This window comes from Eutrema salsugineum, unplaced genomic scaffold (genome assembly GCF_000478725.1).
Source record: "Eutrema salsugineum unplaced genomic scaffold, Eutsalg1_0 scaffold_24, whole genome shotgun sequence".
NCBI lineage: Eukaryota > Viridiplantae > Streptophyta > Magnoliopsida > Brassicales > Brassicaceae > Eutrema > Eutrema salsugineum.
This window is the reverse complement of record NW_006256797.1, coordinates 1,336,248-1,342,164: the sequence shown is the minus strand read 5'-3', so window position 1 is coordinate 1,342,164 and position 5,917 is coordinate 1,336,248. Positions and strand designations below refer to the sequence as shown.

Here is a 5,917-nt window from a genome sequence, read left to right as displayed (position 1 = left end):
TCTAGATCAGTTTGACAGAGTTTGTGATCTCACTAAGATCAATGGAGTATCTGAAGACAGCTTCAAACTGAGATTGTTCCCATTCAGCCTTGGAGATAAGGCACATCAGTGGGAAAAGAACCTCCCAAGAGGATCCATCCACACATGGGAGCAGTGCAAGATTGCCTTTCTATCCAATTTCTTCTCAAGCTCATGGACTGCAAAGCTAAGAAACCAGATTTCCAGCTTCACTCAACATTCTAATGAGACCTTTGGAGAAGCTTTGGATAGGTTTAGAAGCTACACAAACAAGTGTCCACATCATTGTTTTTCAGAAGCCTCTCTCCTTAGCACTTTGTATAGAGGAGCTGTTCCTAAGATCAGGATTCAGTTGGACACACCATCAAATGGAAATTTCTTGGCAAAAGAAGTCAATGCAGCTATGGAACTTGTTGAGAACTTAGCAATGAGCCAAGACACTTATGGGGAAGATTATGATAGAAGCTATAGAGGAGAAGATTCTGGTCGACACCAAGGGCTGGAAGAGATGTTTAAAGTGCTGAATATAAAGCTTGAAAAAGCCCTAGCTGCCACTCAAAAGCCTATACACTATGTGAGTGAGGAGAAGAGATGCTTCACAAATATCAATGAAGAGGGTCTCACTCAAGAGGAGTTGCACTTCAATGGGAATCAAAACAAGTTCAATGGTTACAACAACTTCAACAAACACCAGAACTTGTCCTATAAAAGCAACAATGTGGCCAACCCCCAAGACCAAATATACACTCCTCAAAGCTTTGTTCAACAGAATCAGTACCAAGGTAACTCCCAAGGTCAACAGGGTTTTCAGCAACCAGCGGTTCAGAATCAAGGGAATAGCTTCAATAAACAATTCAGCTTCCAGCAACAAAGGCCACCACCTCCTGGTTTTACCCCACCACCTGTTCAACAAACTCCTGATTTCAATGTTGTTCTCCAACAGCTCTTACTAGGACAACAAAAGATGGTATCTGACCTGGAGACACTGAGCGCTGAACTAAAGGCTATTAAAAAGAACAAGGGAATCTGCACTTTTGAACCACAAGTCTCTCTTCTTGGTAAAGCTGTTCAAAACCCAAAGGATTATTGCGATACCATCTACTCCAATGATGACCACTCAGCTGCTGTGCAAGAGATTGAAGATCTCCTTTATGGTCAAGTTTCTAGTGAGACTGCACAAACTCATGAGGATGAAGACACCATTTTAGATGATTTCATGGGCTTCTTACATGAACTCAATGAGGACATTGAGAGCAAAAGTGTGGGGGCAGCCGGTTCACTTTTTTCTGTTCAGCAAGGGAATGATTCAGTGTCTATTGAAACAAAGGAGCTGCCAACTGGTCAAGCAAAGCCAAAAGATAGTGCCTCCACCTCTGAATAAACTCAGATGAAGCCCACCTCCCTCCCAAAGCTAGGTAACCCATGGAAGTTCACCATCTCTTCCACTCTTGGCAACTTTAAAGTGGAGAATGCTTTGTGTGACTCAGGGTCAAGTTTTAGCATAATGTCTAAGGACATGATGGAGAAGCTAAAGGTCAAGTCTATAACGTCCTACCCTTCTTCTATCACCTTTAGAGATTCCTACTCCAAGAAACAATATGGGTTTCTGGCAAACTATCCACTACAGGTTGGTGAATGCATAATTCCCACTGATTTTGTCATCATGAAGATGAAGAAGACCAAATTAAGAGCTCCCCCTATTGCTTGGAACTTCATTTCTAAACACCACTGCTGCAATGATTGACTTTGATACTCAAACAGTGGTTCTTTCAAAAGTGGATAAAGATGTCTTTTACCCTGTTACACCTCCTTTAGCTGAGTTCTGTGGATCAGTTGTCCAAGAGATAGAACAGCCTAAGGTACTTGAGATGAAATATGTGGTAAGTGCTGGAATTCTGGGTGGATCCCAATCTCTCTCAGCTGTGGAAATGGAAAAAGAACCTCACACCAACTCTGTTTACAAGGATGGGACTGAACAGCCATTGATCATAGAAGAAGACATCTTGCTCTCATGGTCTCCTACACTTAGTGATCTAAGGATGATTAACACCAAAAGTGATGGCTCAGCATCAGAAGACAAGAGTATTAAACCTGATCTTTCTTCTCAAGACTTTGATCTCACTCCTTGGGCTGATGATGATGGATCTCTGAAGTATAAGCTGGATTGCAATGGGAAGCCAGGTCTGTTTGCTGAAGTGAGGGCATGTCTCACAAAAGCCATCTTTTATAAAGACCCATATGGTATTCAAGAGCTGGTGGAAAAAGGTCTCAAGATGGGATCTCAAGGACAAGGGTCTAATGGTTCGAAAAGGTAGCAAACCAACTCAGCTTTCTCGCTCAGGACCATTGAAGTGCTGAAAAGCATCAGTGCTCAACCCCACCCCAGCTAAAAACAGGTTTCTCAAAGTCAAACTTAGTGACTTTAAACAAAGTGCTCTTGGGAGACACCCCAAGCTTATCCTTTGTAAATATTCTTTTTAATGCTTTCTTTTGCTGTTTTTAGGATGTTTTGATGTGTTTTGTGGAGTGTGTTCAGGTTACAGATGACCTGGTGTTCTTTAGCCTCAAGGAATGGTGGACAAGATGCAAGAAAATGCAAAATTTGGCTAAGTTCACAGTTTGCCACGACCATGAATCACTGCTTGACCTAAGCGTGGCATGAGGCTTTTTCTTGGATGCCAACCTTCGGTGATTGCCATGGGAAGATTGCCATGCCCAGAATTGAACCGTGGCAAGTTGAATTTTGAATAGACCACCATTCGGCTTTTGCCACGGGAGGAATGCCACTGGTAGATTCAAGGCGTGGCAACATGTCTTAAGGCAGCAGAACCTTCGGCTTTTGCCATGGTCTCTTTGCCACGGTCACATCCAAGCCGTGGCAATGTGTTAGAGGAAGAACAAAAGAATGCCACGGGCTGTCCAGAGGAGCTTCCAGACCGTATCAACAGGGGGGGGGCAAGAGGAACAATGCACAAAAACGAGCTCCAGCCGTCACTACAAGCACGTTCAGATCAGTGCAAGGAGCAGCATCAAAACTAGGACACCTCCAGTGATGTTTAGCCTCCTGAGATTCACAATTCCACTACTCCCTTCCATCAAAAACAAATCTGGTAACTCTCCAAACTCTTTGTACATATGCATCTAGTTCTTAATTTTTCATTTTGCATTTTTCTTGCTTTTGCCTTTCACTTCTCTCTTATGCTTTTATAACACAGGGGACTGTGTTATGTAAGTGTGGGGGAGGATTTTAGTGTCTACTAATCATGTTTTCTCTGTTCTTATTTTCTCTTTGCATTTTGAGTCTCATCTAGTTGCATCTAAATACATATAAAAATCAGAAAATTTTCACAAAAAATGTTTATTCTAGTTGCATTTACATTTTTTAGGATCGAGTCTAGTTGCATCATATAGGTTGCATCTTGCAGGGAGTAATGATAGGTTTTCTAGAGAGTACATCACTTTGATAACTTGAACTGAATATGCTTGTGAGTCTTTTTATGTGCTTGCAAAGTCTGAAACGATCTGAATCTGAGAAGCAAGTTTGAATTGAATTCAACTCTAATTAAGTGAGAACTTTGAACTTGACTTGAAAATATCTTGTGATGCATTGTTTGAATAAGCTTGTGGATACCGACATACATACTTGAGCTAGAACCATTGTTTTTACCGCCCTTTTTCCTTAGCTCAAGTAGCTGAATCCGCATCATGGATCAGTTCCCTCACCTTGAACCCATCCTTCTTTCAAGCCAATGTGGGTGTGTGAATTGAAAGGCCACCTTGGATCAAACTTAGCAGAAAGTGTTAGGTTTAGAGCGACAAGGGCAAGTCTCATTGAGTGTTAAGTTCCATCATCAAGGAGCTGAGAGATTTGGTGAGAACTAAGTGTGGGGGAATACTTGTTGGTGAGTGGAAAAATGAGAGATGAGTGGAAATAAAAGGAGAATGGTGAGAACTAGGGGATAGAAAAAGAAAATAAATCAGTCTTGGAGTTTTGAGTCAAAGAAAGTGAGCTCTAGTGTTTTGAAAAGAAAAAGTCTAGCCTCAGGGTGAAAAGAAAAGAAAAGAAGCCCAGAGCTCAAATGTTTTAAAAATATAGAAAAAGAGGCTAGAGGTTAGAAAAGAAAGTGAAAAAGAGCTATGTAAAGTTTGAACTCCAAGACTTGAGTGTGAAAATGAAAAGTGAGTCCCCTAGTGAGAGGAAAATGAGTGTGGAAAGTGAGGTTCTTGAGAGGTTGAGCAAGTGAGAAAGCTTTGAGTAGAGTGTGGGGTGTGATGAGTCTTTGCCCTTGTATGCATAGGTTGCTTTTTACCTTTAGTATTCTGCCAAAGTTTGATCATTCATAGAGAGATCCCTTTGCTGCATTAAACCCGCTTGAACACTGATGAGATCATTTTAATATCATAGCCTCTCCCTAGCCAAGCCAGCTTGTTTAAACATTGCATCATTAGATTCACCTGATAAAAGCTTAAAGAATGTGAAAGAGTTGAGAGAGAGAAGAGCTTGTGGAGATTCCTTGTTGAGTTGATATATATCTGAGTATGGCTATGCATTGCATAATTGAGCATGAACTTGAATTCTCATTGTGATCACTTCTCTCAAAAAGGAAATATGAACTCCCAATGCATTCAACCTCTCTCTCTCATTTGTTCTTTTTGCTTGAGGACAAGAAAAGGATAAGTGTGGGGGAGTTGATATATTCATAAATCGCATCATTTAATGTACATATTCTAGTCCAAATCATGTCTCATTTGCATGCATTTTAGGTCTTTAGGCATTGTTTTAGGACTTAGGAGATTGCATTAGGTCCAAGAGAGGTTTGCATGTTTTGGAGTGTTAAACAGGTGCTTTTGGAGCCTATTTGGAGTGGAGGATGTGATTCAGATGAAGAAATGGAGTTGAAATGATCAAAAATGGTGAAAAGGAGCAATTTTGGGTTTCTCGGCAAAATGCTGTACTGATGGCCAAAGATTCTCGGCCAAAATCCTTCCTGCGGGTAGCTCTCTCGGCCAAAAACACGTACCAGCGGTCAAGTCTCTCGGCCAAAAATCCCGGGTGCAGATACATTTCCGAAATCGCGTCACCGGAAGATCTTGCCGGCCGATTCAGCTTACAGGGTCTTAAGAAAAGTTGGATATAATTGAGTCAAGTACCCAGGACAGGTTGAATCAGGGCATTTGGAGCACTGAGCTGAAAGATATGGTCACCGGAAGACAGACCTCTCTCGCATCCATTCCGGAGCAATCCAATACTCCTGAATAATCGCCTGTCCGGGGAACCTTCCGGTCCGATTCAGTTGTCGGGTGCTTCATCAAATTTGGAGAAGATTGGATATGTTTCCAGAACAGGTGGAATTATAGGATTTGGAGGCGTGAGTATAGAGTTAAGCTCACCGGAAGGCACGCCCGTCCCGCTGCCATTTTAGACCGACCCGATAAGCTCTGAAGATTGCGAAGGACGATGCATTTCAAGACCGATTCAGTCTACAGGGCCTTCATCAAGATTTGAGATAACTGAGTCCTCTTTCCAGAACAGTTGAAATCGTTCCATTTGGAGTTGTGAGGCGTGAGTTCCAGAGGAATAGAGACACACATATCCTTCGAGCACCAAGTGTAAGGATGACACGGTGGAATGCCACGGTCCACATCTGACCGTGACACTTGATGCAATCCTTCGGGATTTGACACGGTCTCCACACCACGGTCTACACTTGACCGTGGCAAGACAACACTTGGGATCCTTCAGAGCTTCGGGACTTGACACAGCCATGCATCACGACAAGAGGGAACCCGTGGCACCAAGATTCATCCAAGAACAGAAGCTTCAGGACTTGATACAGTCACTTGCCATGGCTTGACCAAGAACTGCTAGACCGTGGCAAACCTAGTTTGTTCCAGGCTA

At 42.5% G+C, this 5,917-nt stretch overlaps 1 non-coding gene across 1 annotated transcript; it reads right to left on the bottom strand.

The window, feature by feature from the left end:
- Positions 1-202: 202 nt before the first annotated feature.
- Positions 203-309, bottom strand: LOC112086064. Its single transcript, XR_002899288.1, has one exon. It is a non-coding gene; the product is annotated as a small nucleolar RNA R71 (small nucleolar RNA).
- Positions 310-5,917: the final 5,608 nt, after the last annotated feature.